The sequence below is a fragment of the Festucalex cinctus genome, chromosome 17 (genome assembly GCF_051991245.1).
Source record: "Festucalex cinctus isolate MCC-2025b chromosome 17, RoL_Fcin_1.0, whole genome shotgun sequence".
Classification (NCBI taxonomy): Eukaryota; Metazoa; Chordata; class Actinopteri; order Syngnathiformes; family Syngnathidae; genus Festucalex; species Festucalex cinctus.
The window spans coordinates 22,740,303-22,758,898 of NC_135427.1; the positions used below are offsets into that span (position 1 = coordinate 22,740,303).

The 18,596-nt window shown below is 39.5% G+C and overlaps 1 pseudogene across 1 annotated transcript in view; it reads right to left on the reverse strand.

The window, feature by feature from the left end:
- Window positions 1-269: 269 nt before the first annotated feature.
- Window positions 270-18,596, reverse strand: part of LOC144004474 (uncharacterized) — a 116,955-nt pseudogene continuing 98,628 nt past the window's right edge. The window contains exons 2-6 of the transcript XR_013279386.1: window positions 6,591-6,752; window positions 4,147-4,184; window positions 1,340-4,041; window positions 668-898; window positions 270-394 (exon numbers count right to left, since the gene is read on the reverse strand). The product of XR_013279386.1 is annotated as an uncharacterized LOC144004474 (transcript). The remainder of the gene's footprint in view (window positions 395-667; window positions 899-1,339; window positions 4,042-4,146; window positions 4,185-6,590; window positions 6,753-18,596) is intronic.

Here is an 18,596-nt window from a genome sequence, read left to right on the forward strand (position 1 = left end):
CATAATGAAAGTCATTGCGTACCCCATCAACATTACATCATACCGTCATCTCAGGATGGTAGGCACCTGTGCTAAAATAAACTACATTAATTAACAGTTCAATTTTTAACCCTGAAATTACTACATCTAATCATTATTCACTTCATTTTTTGTGCTTTTAGAAATAATAGAGATTTATGCCATTACTTTAAGAGGGACCATATTGCACATTGAGTCAAATCCTGTCATTTGTATTATGTATAGCTTTGTAAACAAACCCAACAATAGAATTTGTATAAACGCTGCCTTTATTAGCGCCAAACAAACAGTCGCATGTTGTCCTCCTCCAATGCTTCGATGCTCGCCTTCGTTTCCATCATGTCATTGGCAATCAAGTCGGTGTGGCATGAGATCCCTAAAGAAAAAAATAAAGAAAAAATCACAAAAAAATACGGTACCAGTAATAGGTTTAATATAGTAAAGTAGTATAGTTTTTTTGTCAGTGTAAAAGAAATGTACACATTTTGTTGCATTTTTTAATGTATGAGCATTGCTACAGGCAAATACTTATTTCTATAAACACTTCCAAATGTCTCTAAAATATAAGGTGCGTGTACACACACAAACATAAACACATACATTCACTCATGCATACAATATATCATGTAATGAATTCTGAGTGGCATACCAGAGTCAATGATGTCAGCAGTACTTGAGGGTACAGGTTACTGGAGCCATCTGGCTGCATAACTGCAACAATCTCTGCCACTTCGAGTCGTCTTTTCTTTGCTTGTCTCTCCTGTGCACGTTCATATCTTGGCACCGACTGGGCTGAGACATAGATGTTGTAACTTGGGACCCAACTTTAATGTTGGAGCCCAGTCGGGATGATTGGACAGAAAAACGGGCGCAGGGCGACCTGTTAAAATAAACAAATATATAAACAAATAAAATATGGAAAGACTGGTTATTTTACCGCAGTAGGGTGGCCGTGAATAAGTTCTTTAGCATGAAGTGTAGGCTACCGGGGGTCTGTTTTCTTGCATCACCCCCGGGGGTCTGTTTTCTTGCATCAGCCCCTTCTGTCTCTTTTTTTTTTCAAGTTTACATTTTGCCACCAAAAAACATGTTATCGGCATTAAAAGCCCAAGACTAATCAATCCAATTTCAGCAGTAAACACTTTGCACTGGCACTACTTGGGTGAAAATGTTCGATGTTAGCTTTCGGCTAACGTCCGCTAGCCAGCTTGTACTACCGAACTTGCTTGCTCATGAATCCAAAACATAAGCAACTTGCCCATATATGGGCGGTCGAAACGTTATTAATCCTCATGCATTAAATAAAGGTAAACAAGCTTACCGCTCACAAAGTGATCGCTGCACACACGAGCCCAAAGTAACGACTTCCCTCCGGAGTCCGCACTCCTCTGTCTCCAGGCCCTGGTTCCTAATTATTTTCGGAATTCGGAAAAAAGACCGACCATTTTCCCCCTTGGCTTTGTTCGAACAGCCAACGATGCAGCAACAATGTACCATTTTAAACGCAGAAAACAAACGTGATAGATACGTGTTAGACCGAATCGCTACGTAAATGGAGGCCACCCAGCATGGCGACTACGAGAAATCCGAGGCGGAAGTGACGACATGTGCAAGCGACCTATACCTCAAATGAAATGTTACCTAGCTTACATTGTTAAAACGTGCATACACATGAAAGTTTAGTGGAGAATCTGCCACTGCAATGGAACATTTTCATGACATTTCATGGAGTCAACATTTCACAAATGGCAAACATAACATTTCATAATTCATTGTTCTGTTGCAAAATAAGAAAGTCAAGTTTCTAAGAAGGCTTTTACTGTTCTTATTTGTGTGTGTGTGCGTGTGCGCGTGTCAGTCAGAACATATGTGGCTGTTTGTGGGGGATGTTCTTGTCCTCCCCACCCCCCATGGTGGCATGTCCAGGCCACAGGAGTGGAATTCCTTTGGAAGTGAGGTTGCAAAAAGTTACAACCGGCCGATAATCGTTACACACTAGCACAACGTGCGTTCTTGTGTGTTTTGTTAAATTTGGTTTGATGGCTGGCTGACTAGCACATTCGCCTCCCATTGCTGAGGACGCAAGATCGAGACCAGGCTTCGGCCTTCCTGGGTGGGGTTTGCATGTTCTCCCTGTGCCTGCGTGGGTCTTCTCCGGGTACTTCGGTCTCCTCCCACATTCCAAAGACATGCATGGCAGATTAATTGGGCGCTCTGAATTGTCCCTAGGTGTGCTTGTGAGTGTGGATGGTTGTTTGTTTCTGTGTGCCCTGCGATTGGCTGGCAATCGGTTCAGGGTCTGCCCCGCCTACTGCCCGAAGCCGGTTTGGATAGGCTGCAGCACCCCCGCGACCATTGTGAGGAGTGAGCGGTTAAGAAAATGGATGGATGGATGGATTTCTGAGAGATGCTCTTGCCATCATCTGAGCAGGCAAAAGGTTTTTCTCCAGTGTGTGTATTTTCATGTGGATTGTTAAACAAGACTTTTGAGAGAAGCTTTTATCACAATCTGAGCAGGAAAAAGTTTTTTCTCCAGTGTGTGTTCTTGTGTGTTTTGTTAAACTCGACTTATTAGAGGAGAGTTTGCCACAATCTGAGCAGGAAAAAGTTTCTCTCCAGTGTGTATTCTTTTATGAATTGTTAAAGTTGACGTACTAGTAAAGCGTTTGCCACAATCTGAGCAGGAAAAAGGTTTCTCTCCAGTGTGCGTTCTTGTATGAATTGTTAAATGTAACCCATCAGAGAAGCCTTTGCCACAATGTGAGCAGGAAAAGGGTTTCTCTCCAGTGTGTGTTCTTGTGTGACATTTTAACTGTGAGTTTTGACAGAAGCGTTTGCCACAGTCTGAGCAGGAAAAAGGTTTCTCTCCAGTGTGTGTTCTTGTATGAATTGTTAACTGTGACTTATCAGAGAAGCTTTTCCCACAATCTGAGCATAAAAAAAGGTATCTCTCCTGAATGCATTTTTGTATGAATTTTTAACTTTGACTTTTCAGAGAAGCTTTTCCCACAATCTGAGCAAGAAAATGTTGTTTGTCCAGAGTGTGTTTTTTTGTGTATTGTTAACTCCGACTTTTGTGGGAAGCGTTTGCCACAGACTGAGCAGGCAAAAGGATTTTCTTCAGTGTGTGTTCTTGTATGAATTGTTAACTTCGACTTATCAGAGAATTTTTTTCCACAATCTGAGCAGGAAAAGGGTCTTTCTCCAGTGTGTGTTCTTGTATGAATTGTTAACTTGGACTTTTCAAAGAAGCATTTTCCACAATCTGAGCAGGAAAAAGGTTTCTCTCCAGTGTGTCTTCTTTTGTGACTTTTTAACTGTGACGTTTGAGAGAAGCGTTTGCCACAGTCTAGGCAGGAAAAAGGTTTCTCACCAGTGTGTGTTCTTGTATGTATTGTTAAACATGACTTACCAGAGAAGCTTTTGCCACAGTCTGAGCAGGCAAAAGGTTTCTTTCCCGTGTGTATTCTTGTATGTGCTGTTAATGTTGACTTGGAAGAGAACCTTTTGCAACAGTCTGAACAGGCAAAACGTTTCTTTCCAGTGTGTTCTTATATGTTTTGTTAAATTTGACTTATCAGAGAAGCGTTTGCCACAGTCTGTACAGGTAAAAGGTCTTTCCCCAGTGTGTGTTCTTGTATGTTTTGATAAATTTGACCTATCAGAGAAGCGTTTGCCACATTCTGTACACTTAAAAGGTTTTTCCCCAGTGTGTTTTCTCAAGTGAGCTTCCAAAATCCTTTTTGAACACAATATTTTCCCGCACTGAGAACATACCCAGCATTTGTTTTCAGTGTGACACGACATATCACCGTTTGCGTGTTCATCATCAATGTCCAGATCATCATCATCATCATCATCATCATCATCAACCAAGTGTGACCTTATGTCATCACTTTGTGCTAGTGGTGGTCCCCAATGGCCTGTATCACCTTCTGTCATCATGTGTTGAGTAGTTGAGCTGCTGCTTGGATACTCCGCCCCTCCATCCTTCTCACGCACACCCTCATTTTCATCTTCACTCTTAAAAGGGGCAAAGGTTATTGGTGACTTGATGACATCTTCAACCTCCTCCTTTTTGACACAAAGGGGCTTTTTCTCTTTGAAATAAGAGTGCTCTTCCTTCACCTCCTGTTGCTCAGGACTAAGACATTTTTCACCGACGTCTGCAGGACACAAGAAGACAAACACTCGGCTTGTGGCTCTCTTGTTTAACAGTAAGTAGATACGCTTTCCTGTTGCTGATGCGTCGGGCCACCCGCCATCTTACGCGTGTCTGGCAGGCTGCAAAATTAATTAAAGTTCTGAAGTATTTATTAAACGATTTTGATGCGGATTGTTTTGTCACAAACATACGACATGTAGTGATGTTAATTTTCTCCCTTTTCAGTTTAAAAAAAACACGAACAAACCCTAAGAAGCATCTTAGTAGTGGTGAATCGGAGTCCGTCAGCAATAATAATAATAACAACAACAACAACAACAATCATCATCATCATCATCATCAGGTAAGACGACACAAAGAGCTTGGGGGCCCCCTGATGGCTTGGGGGCCCTAGGCAGCTGCCTACTTCGCCTATAGCAAAAAACGGCTATGGTCTGATCTGTCTAAAGAATGCTCTTCCAGACCTGGACTGACTTCGTCAGGTGTTTTTTAGCAAAGTCAATTCTGGACTATATTTTTTAGGCTGATTAATGGTTTGCGCCTTGTGGTGAAATCTTTGTATTTACTCTCATGATGTCGTCTCTTTATGGTAGACTTACAAACTGATACACCTACTTCTTGGAGAGTGGTCTTCACTTGAGTGGATGTTGTGAAGGGGTGCATTTTGTTTTCCTCACAATGTACCAAACTGTTGATTTGGCCACTCTTAACATTTCTGCTCTCCATTTGGTGGTTTTGTTCTTTTTTTATCAGCCTCAAGATGGGCTGTTTCACCCCTATTCAGAGCTCCAATGACAGCAACAGCTTCCAAATGCAAACGCCACACTAGAATCAACTCCAGACCCTTTAAACTACATATATGATGACAGGTTCATCAGGGAAGACCCAATGTTTTTATTTTTTATTTGTTCTAGCCTTCTGAGTCAATTGTCCAATTACTTTTGGTCCACTGAAAAAGAGACCGCTACATTTTAAAGAGCTGTAATTCCTAAACCCCTGCTCCAATTTGGATAGCAATACTCTCAAATTAAAGCAGAGTCTGCACTTTAATTCTATATTGATTATATAATTGTATCCTGGATATGTTTTTGTCAACAGCTAAAATAACAAAACTTGTGTCACTGTCCAAATATTTTTGGGTTTAACTGTAATTTTACCGACCATTCACCTATCTCATCCTCATGCCCGGTTGCACTTAAGGTTGAATATATTGTATTATTGCTGCATAAATACACAATCGTTGTATTTATTTATTTATTTTCAGATAAACCAGTTAGTTCTGCATTAATTTTAGAATATTACACTTTTATTTTGTGTAGTTATTTGTTAGCCACGGAAAACGTTTGGCCTGTGAGTGTTTTTGCATATCATATTTGTATGATATGAAAGGAACAGGGCGGCACGGTAGTCGAGTGGTTAGCACGTCCGCTTCCCAGTTCTGAGGTCTCCGGTTCGAGTCCAGGCTTGGACCTTCCTGGGTGGAGTTTGCATGTTCTCCCCGTGCCCGCGTGGGTCTTCTCCGGGTACTCTGGTCTCCTCCCACATTCCAAAGACATGCATGGCAGGTTAATTGGGCGCTCCGAATTGTCCCTAGGTGTGCTTGTGAGTGTGGATGGTTGTTCGTCTCTGTGTGCCCTGCGATTGGCTGGCAACCAATCCAGGGTGTCCCCCGCCTACTGCCCAGAGCCAGCTGAGATAGGCACCAGCAGCCCCCGCGACCCTTGTGAGGAATAAGCGGTCAAGAAAATGGATGGATGGATGAAAGGGACATTTTTTTGATGTTATAATCGAAGGTACTAAAATAGTTTAGCATTCTGGGATGCACAAATTGCAGATTAGGGGTGTTAAAAAAAAATCGATTCGGCGATATATCGCGATACTACATCGCGCGATTCTCGAATCGATTCAATAATCGGCTGAATCGATTTTTTTCGATTTTTTTTTTTTTTTTTTTTTTTTTTAGGATTCACACCTTGAGCATGGAAGAATGTTATATGAACGGAACATTAAGCCTTAATATTTTATTTCAATGCTGTTCAAACATGAAACAAATTACAACCTCTATAGACTGAAATACATACATACTGAAATACATTTTCATATAAATCTTACATTCTACAAGCTTACTGATTAGTATTTTCTAAATTTGAATGAAAAAAAATTCGCAACAATCGACTTATAAATTCGTATCGGGATTAATCGGTATCGAATCGAATCGTGACCTGTGAATCGTGATACGAATCGAATCGTCAGGTACTAGGCAATTCACACCCCTATTGCAGATTAGATAAAGACTATATTAAACATATTTTTATCGGTTATCGGTATCTGCCATACAAAGGAGGAAATTATCGGTTATCGGTATCGTTTGAAATTTTTCATATCGTGCATCACTTCTCAGGCTCACCCTTGTCTTCATCTTCACTCTTTAAAGGGGCGAAAGTCAGTGGTGACTTTGTGACATCATCCTCAACCTCCACTTGTTTGATGTAAGGATGCTCATCCTCCTTTTTAACATGAGGAGACACCAGCTCCTGTTGCTCAGGACAAAGATATTTGTCACAGACGTCTGCGGAACACAAGAAGACAAACGCACATTTGGTTTGATCAAGCCAAATTTCGAGCGTGATGTTAGGGATGTAACGAGATCCAAACATCACGCTACAATATCACGATACGATAATTATCACAATGTCGTGGAGAGGTTGATGGTATAAAAAAGGTCAAATAAATTTTAAAAAAGCAATGCATATTTAAACAACTACAATCCCTAATATGACTTAATATTGAGGCACTTGTGTCGCCTTGAGTTCGTCCACATATTGAATTGGTCCGCAAGCATATTACGTTCCCCTTCATCTGACCATTAGCGTGGATTTTAAGAATGAACTGTCCTCCTGGATGAATGAGAATATTATTCACAAGCGAGCTGTTTAAACTGCATTTCCTCAACTCTAAGTCACGCGAGACTTCGGTCGGGAAACGATGTTTGTGCGTGAGTGAAAAAAAGTCACGCGAGACTTGTCGCAGTCACGTGACGTAAGGTAGCACTTTTGCTTACGGTTTGGGAGGAAAGTGATGGAAGATGCGGACAACACGTCTTCCGGCAAGTTTAATGTCCAAAGTATGGAAGCGACGTTAATTTTATATGAGCGACGTTAATTTTATATGAGCAACGTCATGTACAGAGACTGCCAACTGCGAGTACGGCAGAAATACAGATGTTGTGGAGAATAAGGGCTTTCAGGAGTCGGGACATGATAAAAACATTAGCGTCCCCAAAAGCTGTTGGCGAGTGCCGCTCATCCGTCGACTTCCATATAATATAGATGTCCGTGTGCTCATCAAATCAGCAAGCGCACTAATACTCCAGCAGTATATATATCTGTGCTGACGAGGGAAGGGTGCGTCATTCAATTCCCTCGCTGTAAACATGCTAACAGATGCTAGCGTGTGTACTAGGGCTGGGTATCTTTGACTGTCTCACGATTCGATTCGATTACAATTTTTGGGTCTACGATTCATTTCAGAATCAATTTTCGATTCTCGATTCAAACGATCTTCGATTCAAAATTATTTGATTGACAAATGATTTCTGCTTCAATTTACAGATATGCACAACATTGTCATGATCTACTCCAGTCTGCTTTGCAAGACAAATTGACAAATAGAGACATTAAAGTCTTTTTTTTGTTGTTGTTTTTGTTTAAACATATATGAATTTTGTATTGTAAGTGCCTTTTTCCACAAAAACAGCATGTGGGCTACAACTGCTGATTATGGCTTACAGCTTAAGAAAACTCAGATATCCTATCTCAAAATATTAGAGTATTTACTCGGACCAAGTAAAAAAATTTTTTTTTTTAAATGCCATAATCAGCAATAATAAAACAATAAAATGCTTGCAATATTTCAGTTGATTTGTAATGAATCCAGAATGTATGGCATTTTTGCTTATTTAATTGCATTACAGAAAATAAAGGTCTTTATCACAATATTCTAATTTTCTGAGACAGTCCTCTATCTATCTATCTATCTATTAAATCGATTCATAAAAGAATCGAGATTCTCATATATTCATCAAATCGAATCGATATTTAATACAAATCCTTTGAATCGAGAATCGAAAATCAATTCTGAATCGAATCGTAGACCCAAAAATCGTGATCGAATCGAATCATGAGACAGTCAAAGATTCCCAGCCTTATTGTTTATATACAATGCTGTAATTTACAAAAGCACAATCTTGTGGGCTTTTTTTTTTAGTATATGAGTTCTTTTTCTTTTTTTTGTACAATATTGTGACCTTTACTAGTATCGACAACCCACAATATCGTGATAATTATCGTATTGTGACAGCTATATCGTGATATCGCATTGTGATGTTTGGATATTGTTACATCCCTAATCGTGACATCCCGAATATACAGTATTTATATTTAGCTTAGCATACAGTACAAAGCATATACATATATGCATACATACGGCATATTTTCATAGACTGCTTCAAAGGGTCCAAACTGTTACCTGAGGGCCATTTGTGGCCCGCCATCCATTTTTTCATGGCATTTATCACTGCCTGCAAGGCTTATTATAAGATACAAATGAAAGTATTCATCACTAAAATAGACAATTTCTTTTCCAAATAAATAGTCAAAAATCAGCAGAAGATATTCTCCCTGGAGACCTATTTTGCGACAAAATCATACCAGAGTGTACAGATTCAGTTTCGAAAGCGTTTCCATTGTCGCAACTTTCCATCAAAATCAACGATTGTTAGTTGGATTAAGAAGTTCAGAGTTCAGTTCTGAGAACCAAACGTTCTCAAGAAAGTTTTCATCATTTTCAAGCACATTACAGAACCATTCACACATTGTTACTCGCTGGTATGATTTTGTCGCAAAATAGGTATCCAGGGAGAATATCTTCTGCTGATTTGTCCAAGACATTTTCAGGGCAACTATAGCTGCAAATGATCATCCATAGGTTCACCTTTCACGTCCTGCAACAGAAAAGACATTCGTTAAAAAATGGATTTTTTATCGAATAAAATCTGGGTACGCATCTTTTTGGGTCACCCTTGTAAGGGAAATCGGTCCAATTCATTATTAAATCAATAATTGTTAATTATTAAATTAATAATCAATTGGCTCATTAATTGAAGGAGACTCAAACTTAATATTTAAATTAAGTTGAGCTTGCCTGCGGAGCACCACATCTCTTTTTGATAATTTTATCAGGATAACAGATGAGAACCTCGTTGAATCAGTCATTAAAATGAAGGTTGTGCCCTTACTACAATTTTGTGAGTTCTTTGTTCAGCTTAGAGGTCACTATAAATTGATGAAACACACACACAGTAAACCAGGGGTTGAGTTTTGTGCACGTTTATTCTCAAACCTAGGTGGGATAATCTACTTAGAATTTAAAGAAGCAAAACTAACTACTATGATAGGAAATGAAACGAGAACTAACATAATAAAAATAATCAAAGGGGAAGAAAAGAAGAAAAGAGAAACGGTCTTAACCAAGGTGATGGATTTCTTGAATCAACCAACATGGGACCCACAATCAACCTAGTTTGCACCAATTTGTACTAGGGCGAAGGCCTGCAAAGTTGCACTTACAGATGGGGTTGATCTGAGAAGCAGGACCCTGGATGGAGACTCGCCAAGCCCGTTTGAAGATAGAATGGAGAAGGTTCAGTTCAGGAGAGGGAGAGACATGTCGTCCGGCTGGCCACCTGAGCAGGTCAACCTGCTGGCTGGGGAGAGGCCCTCTTGGTGGAGGCCTCAGGGTGCTTGGGAAAAGCACCATCCGTTGAGCCTTTGCAGGGACTAAAAGCAGCGTGTTTCGCTGCGCCTGTCGCTACACGCGATGGCTTCTGTGCATTGCCGTGTGCTGGAGGTTAAGCTAGCTGGGCTAGCCCTTTGTCTGGCAGCCGCGCCGATGGAGACCAGGAAAGAGCCAAGAGGAGCCAAGGAGCAGTGAAGAGAGCGGGAGCCAAAGAGCAGCGAAGAAGAGAGAGAGCAGCAAGCAGGGAGCGTGCTTTTAAATTTGGAGGGCGGCGGCCTCCACACCAGGGGGGCCGGGTGAGACCACAGTGGAAAGTTACCCGCTGGGGGGAGGTTTTTGGTAGACTAATCAGATTGAATCTGGATCCCATGTGTGTTAAGATTCTAAGGTCAGAATTCAACCAATGCAACACGTACAATTGAATACCTCAAATGAAATGTTACCTAGCTTACACTGTTAAAACGTGCATACACATGAAAGTTTAGTGGAGAATCTGCCACTGCAATGGAACATTTTCATGACATTTCATGGAGTCAACATTTCACAAATGGCAAACATAACATTTCATAATTCATTGTTCTGTTGCAAAATAAGAAAGTCAAGTTTCTAAGAAGGCTTTTACTGTTCTGATTTGTGTGTGTGTGCGCGTGCGCGTGTCAGGCAGAGCATGTGTGGCTGTTTGTGGGGGATGTTCTTGTCCTCCCCACCCCCCACAGTGGCATGTTCAGGCCACAGGAGCTCAATTCCTTTGGAACTGAGGTTGCAAAAAGTTACAACCGGCCGATAATCGTTACACCCTGTATATATATAATCTGCAATTTGTTCATCCTGGAATGGAAAAACTGATGTTTGCAGAAATCATTTGTCAATCAAATAATTTTTAATCGAAAATTGTTTGAATCAAGAATCGAAAATTGATTCTGAATCAAATCACAGACCCAAAAATCGTAAATGAATCGAATCGTGAGGCAGTCAAAGACTCCCAGCCCTAATATTTTCCCATATCGGCCGATATCGGTTCGATAAATATCGTGCATCCCTAGTTAAATACATTAAAAACTTCAATTTTTCTGTATGCGGGCATCAAACGAAAAAGTTTTCCTTAGACACAGTTTGCATCCCCCTCAAATACATAATTTGTATTTGTCGTATATTTTTTTCTCTCTGAAGAAAAACACTAGGTTAGCCCATAAATTCAATAGCATGTTTTAAATACCTGCTGCATTATTAAATTAAGAAAAAAAATAAAATAAAATAAATCTCCCTTGTGAAAATTTCAACTTCAATTTCAACAAAAACACCACAAAGCAGCATATCGGATTGATATTGAATCGGACAGTCTCCTAGGCTGCAATATCGGTATCATATCAGAATACGGAAGTGAAAAAAAAATAAAAAATCGGGACGCCCCTATTTAAAAAATAAAATAAAATAAACAATAATACTTTAGATTGCAGCTCACAAACGCTCTCCATCTAAGCTAGCCGAGCCAGAGCTATTTTACAAGGAGGAATGAGCAAAATGAATAGTTATGCAGTATGCACACCCTAATTTTCACTTTTTTTGTTGTGCAACAAGTTTGAAATAAAATATAAATTTTATTCCATTTCACGATTGCATGCTACTTTGTGTTTATCTTGAAGATAAAATTTCAATAAAATACACTTATTTTTGTGGTTGGAACGTGAAAAATGTTGAAAAACTCAAGAGGTTTGAATACTTCAGTCTTTTCATTGTAGTGGACCTCACTCGCCTTTGGAACAGTCAGCTGGAGGACCTCAGGCCAGGGCCACAGAAAACGTTCAAGTTTTTAAGAGCAGGCTCAAGACCTTTTTTTTTTTTTTTTTTTTAAATCTATGCTTTTAGTTGATATTAACTCATTCACTCCCAGCAATTTTCACAGAGGCAATCCCGTTTGCTCCAGGCTGCTTTACTGAATTTTGACTGATTTTGCAAGGCCCACAGAATATTGTGTTCAATTGCTATAAAAGCATGGAACCTATCAAAAGAAAGATTAAAGTAAAAAAAAAAGTATGCTTCTATCTGGTTCAGTTTTGCAGCAATTAGCATTAGAAGAGAGCTAAGTTTCATCAGTTTTCACAAATCTATTTAAAATTCTAAGTAATTTAGCTTTTTTCCTAGTTGGCCATGGTTGATCTCCATTGCTCTGCTGCCACCTGCTGGCCATTTGTGTAATAACTACCATTTCTGCAACCATTCTTGGCAGTTCAGAGGCTGCATCAAAAGCCTTCTGTATGGTCTCACATTAAAAAAATAAAATAAATTTAAAAAAAAAATAGAGCTGCGAGCAGCTATAAAGGGCCCTCGCAGCCCGTGCTACGTTGGGGTACTTGCACGTTGGGGGACTGTCACATTGGAAGCAGAATTTCTTTGAAAATGGCATGATAAACCTTTACATGTGGATTTTATTTGCCAGGTATGATGAATGTGTCAAGCTCAATGGGTTTTGGTGAATGTTAAGATCTGCAAAAATCAGCATCCTTTTTTATTTTTCGGCAATAAGTTCCCCTGATATACCCGATATACCTGATATACCCATCATCGCTCGTACTCATTGCACAATGTTGTTATTATTGTGCATAGATGCTATCAAAATTAAATGAAACTAAATGCACAAGTATGCATGTTTGGATAGGTCTGACGCCAGTGAACATTTTGAGTGGTGGAAACTAAAAGAATATTCAAAAATGACTTACTTATCACACTTACAATGAGTTTACAATTTTTGTAAAAATACCGTAAAGTGGGGTATTTTTTTTTTAGGCCTCAAGGACGAGGGGGCGCTGTATTTATAACTGAATTTTATCATAGAGATACCTTAAGGCCTTGACTACAAATATACATGTCAAGTTTGGGATTCTTTTTGGAGCATGTACCGGGGAGGTATTAAGCATATCCTTCATTCACGATACTGCTTTTAACGTCCATAGAGGCTGTCAAAAATAAATAAAACTAAATTTAAAAAACGTATGTTTGGATAGGTCTGATGCCAGTGAACATTTTGAGTGGCGGAAAGTAAAAAAATATTCATAAATTGCTTAGTTATCACACTTAGAATGAGTTTATAACCGAATTTTATCATAGATACCTTCAGGCCTTGACCATAAATATACATGTCATTTTTGGGACTTTTTGGAGCATGTACTGGGGAGTTATTAAGCATATCCTCTTTCATTGCGAAACACAAAATTTGATGCCCCGCCGTCATCATATAGTAGCTGTGGATTTTTTTTTTGTCAGGTGTAATGAGTGTCTCAAGCTCAATGGGTTTTGGTCATTGCTAAGATCTGCAAAAATCAGCGTCTTTTTTTATTTTTAGGCAATGAGTTGCCCTGATTGGTATTTTTTGTAAAAGTATATATACACATAATCACTCATAGTCATTGCACAATAGGCGCTTTCACACCAAAAAGCCCAGGAACTTTGAGTTCATGGTAGAGTCAGTTCCGGGTCCGAAGAACTTGTGAGCGGCCCACGAGTTTGCGTTCACACGGCATGAAAGCAGGCAGGGTAGTTTATTCAAATGAGACTGATGACGTATGTCAGGGGAGGAAAAAAAACAGCACTACCCCGCCTGTCCAGCAAGTGGCGGTACCGGTAAAACTGAATGACAAACAACCAGTGTGACGTTGAAAAACGCGACCTTTGACCCTCCATCGCCATTGGTTATGATACAAGGCATATCATCTTTTCGTTTTCCTTGTCATGTTGTACAGAGTTGTGTTTGCAGCAATTAGAACTTCACGGGAAAGGTTGATGAGAACCATTGGGACCCGCCGTATTACCACATCAAGATGAGAAATGGGCAGGACTCACTTGGAAAGACAGTCAAACCTGCAAGCACGAAGACGTGCACTGGTAAGGTTTAAACACAATTATACGAAATTTATTTCACATCGGAATTAAGCTGTAACATGTAACGGAGCTCCCCTTGCAAGGTGGAGAACACAAAAAAAAAAAATGAAGTTACAGAGTGTATTAGTGCCTTAAACACAACGTATGACTGGCGCGTTCAGTTGCACGTCTACTTGCGTGTGTCCCCGCGCGTCGGTCGTTTGTGGATATTTTGTCGTACTTTCTGCCATGAAAAGGGCAATCGCTGGAAACTGGTGTTTCCTGCCTAGTTCTCGTGCAATTCACGGCAAAATAGGGCTTGATGGCGAGTTGCTGTTCACGCTACATGTACTTCATAATACCGTTGGACCTGGACGTATTGTTAGTCTGTCCGCATGTTTTTTTTTCTTGTTTTTTTTCTGTTAAACACATGATTGACCGATCCAAAGTGTTGAAATGGCTTGCTTTCTTTGACGATGCACGAATGTTAGAACAAAGGTGCCGGGATTTTGGGAAAAGTGCTGATTTTGGAAGTGTCAGATTGCCACCTCAAGCCAGTGGTTTATCATAGGGCCATAAATTGGTGCATATTCCGCTATTTTAAGGTATTCTGTCATGTAAATCACAAGGCTGTTGCACAAAAGTAATTAATGTAGATATTAACATTTATTAATTTGTTGTGTTTCTGTTTCAGATTTGCCACTTTTACCAATCTGGGTGTGTTCCGCGCAGGGAGTGGAAGAACATCAGAACCTCTGAATGGTGGGACGCTGTAATTATGTTTGCATTACTGTTTGTCAAAAATAAAAACATTAAAAAGAATTCATTGAGCATAAGTTTTTATTCGTGTGGAAAAAAAACCAGAACCACAAAAGTGATATGAAAACAAAAGCATTTATTACTTATGCATTTGGCTTATTTGTGTCCACAAGTCTGTTTTGGACTGCCAGGAAGCCCATTTGGAACTCTCTGTCGTGCCTTTGTTCAACCAGCTCATGTGCCACGTGTTGATCTTCCTTGCGCTCCTCGCTTCTGAGGTCAACTTCCTCCTTGTGCTGCTCGCGTCTGAGTTCAAGGTCCTCCTTGTGCAACTGCATTTCTTCTAAGAACATTGCACTCGTGGACTCCCCCTTCTTTTCATCAAATTGGTGCAGGTATTCCAAAAATAGGTGGTCTCGGTCCCGTGTCCGCTAACCTATAGGGATGTAAATGTACAATGAGTGACAGTAAATACTTTTGATGAGCTTCCAGTTACATGACTTTGAACTTATTGGAACTTGACAAAGGGGCAGGAAACTCTGTTCGAGTGGCGCAGTTTCTGCTTGTGGACGGACCATCCTCGCTTGTACCTTCCTAACGCATCGACTTAAACGGTTTCAACAGATTCGTGCAATGAGTAAGAGTACAGTACAATGATTTAGGTAGGGGTAAAACACGGCACTCACGTTAATGTACTTTCATTTTTCATAGTTACAGAACAGAATATGCCACACTACATTGCCAAATATGGCGGCATGCACTTGAAGCTTTTTTAGGCAATACACACTAGTAAAATTGCAGGAATGTAACTTTTTTTTTTCCCCTTTCTCAATGCACCATTATGAGTGAAATGAAAATTATCTATGTGAGTATGAGGATTTATTATTGTGTATGCCTATGAATTTCATGTACATACGTTAATGACAAATGCACGCATGTGTTAAGGTGCAATTGTTTACACAAGCAGGATTACACATTTTCTTTTAGTACATTCCAGTAAAAGAAAATGTGTAGTAAATTAATACATTCCAGTAATGTACTTTTTTTTTTAATGAAATGAGTCAGTAGATATAAAGAATGGGTAGGACTAGACAAGTTTTTAACTTCTTTCTACTCCTTTGAACATGTAAACTATTATGAATGATTGCAATAAGTTTCTTCTTTCTTTTAAAATGTTAACTGCTACTCATTTGTTTATAATGTCCAATAAACAAACAAACACACTGCCTTATTCAACGAAGCAAAATTAATTGTGAGTGGGGTGTTGCTTTAAAAGTTTTAAATGAAGCTTTTGAAGTTATATAAAATGAAATGAAACATACCAGGACTGTTCAGGGAGGCATCATAACGTAAAGGAGAGCACAGAGAAGGTCCAGCTGTAAGTCACAGTACATAACATTATTTTTCAGTTTCCCTAGAACTGTTTATGAGTTGTTGTTTTTTTTTATGAGTTGTTAGGTGATGAGGCTAACAAGTTAAAACGTTTTAGTTACGTTGAATGCAGAGCTTTGTATTAAGGAAAAAAAAACAAACAAAAAAACGAAGTGGTTGTTTTGCTTTTAACAGTGAATAGTATGCCTAGTGTTGAATTGAGCGGGATTGAGTGGGTCAGATGAAACGCCATATCATGTAAAATGAGATAACAAATTAATGGACTAGACTCAATTCCTAGTTCGAGACCAATTGGTGTCTACATGAGTAAAAACCAAACCAAATGGCCTCTGTGTGTAGCTCCCTAAAGCAACCACCAGATGCCGCCAAACCTGTACAACCAAGCTGCACTCAGCATAGCTCGGACCATATAAGGTAACGGAAATGGCCAAATACAAATTAAGTGTAAATAAAGGGTATCCTGAAGTAAGCAATAATACACACACACAATCTATATTCGATAATTGTTAACCTGAGTTATGGATCAATGATTACAGCACATTGATGCCAACTATGAAGTTTGCTGTCTTTTCTTTTATTTACTTTACGAGCGATACTGTCTTAATCGCTGATAACATTGCTGTAACTGCATTGAGTGAAGAGACTACCTGTATGCATTGTCTAACTCTCAAACAATGACATGCACGATGTATAACCAGAACTAGAAATAACCTGTTAAGCTCCTTGAGAGGATTTGGGATTAACATGTCATGTATATACATGTTATTCGTGCTTGCATAGTTATGTTTAAAACATTAATACATATAGGATGTGTTGTTTTTAATATCATGATTGTTGAATAAGAGCGAAGACTATTGACATATGTACTACAAGTAGAACAGAAGCCTTCAGCCCCACATTGAATTTCCTGTTTGAAAAACAGGAACTGGTTGCTAAGCTACGCAAGCCACAGAGCGCAACCTGGTTCAACAGTTTCCTGTGTGTGTTGATGCAAAGATCAAGCCCCGACTTACGCGCTTGTAACGTAACTGTGTGGAGACATACTGCGAACAAGTCCCAACATGTTTTGCGCATTGATATGCGAAGAGACTGGAAATCCCCACGTAAGCGCGGAAGGACACACTCGCCATGATGAAACCAGTGGCACGCACCCAAGTTTATAAAAGATCGTCCCTTGCGTTGATCGAGGCTCTTCTTCGTCACCCTGCGATGTGATCTGTATGGAGTGTGTTGCTGAAGGTTGATCCTCGGCTTCGTGGGACTTAGGTTTCTTCATGAAAGGACTTTGACTCTTTGCCGTGAGTAAATCATTCTTCAAAGATTGGGTAAAGCAAAAATTGTTTATTAATAAGGTGTTTAAGATGAAGATATGAAAGATTAATCGCGTGTAGGGTGAGAGCCACTTAACCACTCCCATATCTTTAAATTATTTTTGACCAAAAACGCCTTATTTTGAATCGGGTTTTGAGTTCTCTTGAGAAATGATCAATCTTAGAAAGCTCTCATAAAAGGTTTAAATATTATTTTGGTTCCTGTTTCCCATTTTATTTTATCTTTATTGATTCTATGTTTTTATTTTAAATGTGATTTTTATGAATTATATTTGCTATATTATTATTGTCAATAAAATTATTAAAAGACTATTTGTGAATTAATGATTTTATTTGTTTCTTTGTCTTTTTCTTTTAATTCTTTCGGACATTTTATAAGTCCGAGGTCGTTTTATAAGACCTAAATAAAATAATTTATAAAACAAGTGTGTATTTATTATTTTATTTATTTATTTATTTATTTTATTTTATTTTATTTTTATTCAATTGGATCATTTTGTAAGTCAGCATTATTTTTCTTCGAGACGGACACGACAGCAATGGACGTCAAGAAAGAGGTAAGTGCATTCGAATGATATCTAACCAGTGTTTCCATCTGTATTAATGAAGTCAAATACTCCAGCTTGATATGAAACAAATCCGTATGATCCTTATCTACCATATTCTTTGCTTGGTTATTGCGGGGTGCCCGAAAATATTTATGGTCCCTTTTCTTTGATAGCGGACCCATTGACCGAGGCTGCCGCCGCTACAGGCATAACCCTGATCCCCCATCCCCTGCCTTTCCTCCTTATATTTTTGCGGAAATTTTAAGTTTTCGGTTTTGACAGGAGTGTCCATTGGCACAAGAAGAAAGTCGTCGAGAACTAAGGAGAGAAGGTAGGTGTTTCCACTAGGCTAATGTTCTAGTGGAGGCAGCCTTTTTCGGTTCCCGACAGGAGTGTCCATTGGCACAAGAAGAAAGTCGTCGAGAACTAAGGAGAGAAGGTAGGTGTTTCCACTAGGCTAATGTTCTAGTGGAGGCAGCCTTTTTCGGTTCCCGACAGGAGTGTCCATTGACACAAGAAGAAATCCACATCCCGGAAAAGAGAAGCGGGAAGGATTGCAACCGACCTAAAAGGATTACACACCCCACCGTTTAAGAGAGGACATCCGCCTACGAGTTAAGGTAGGAAACCCGAACGCGGTAGTCCCGATAAAAGTAGAGGCAACGTACACGGGTACGGAGCTGAGTAACCAGGAGCTATAGTACGTCCCTGAAACCCAAAGCGCACGGGTAG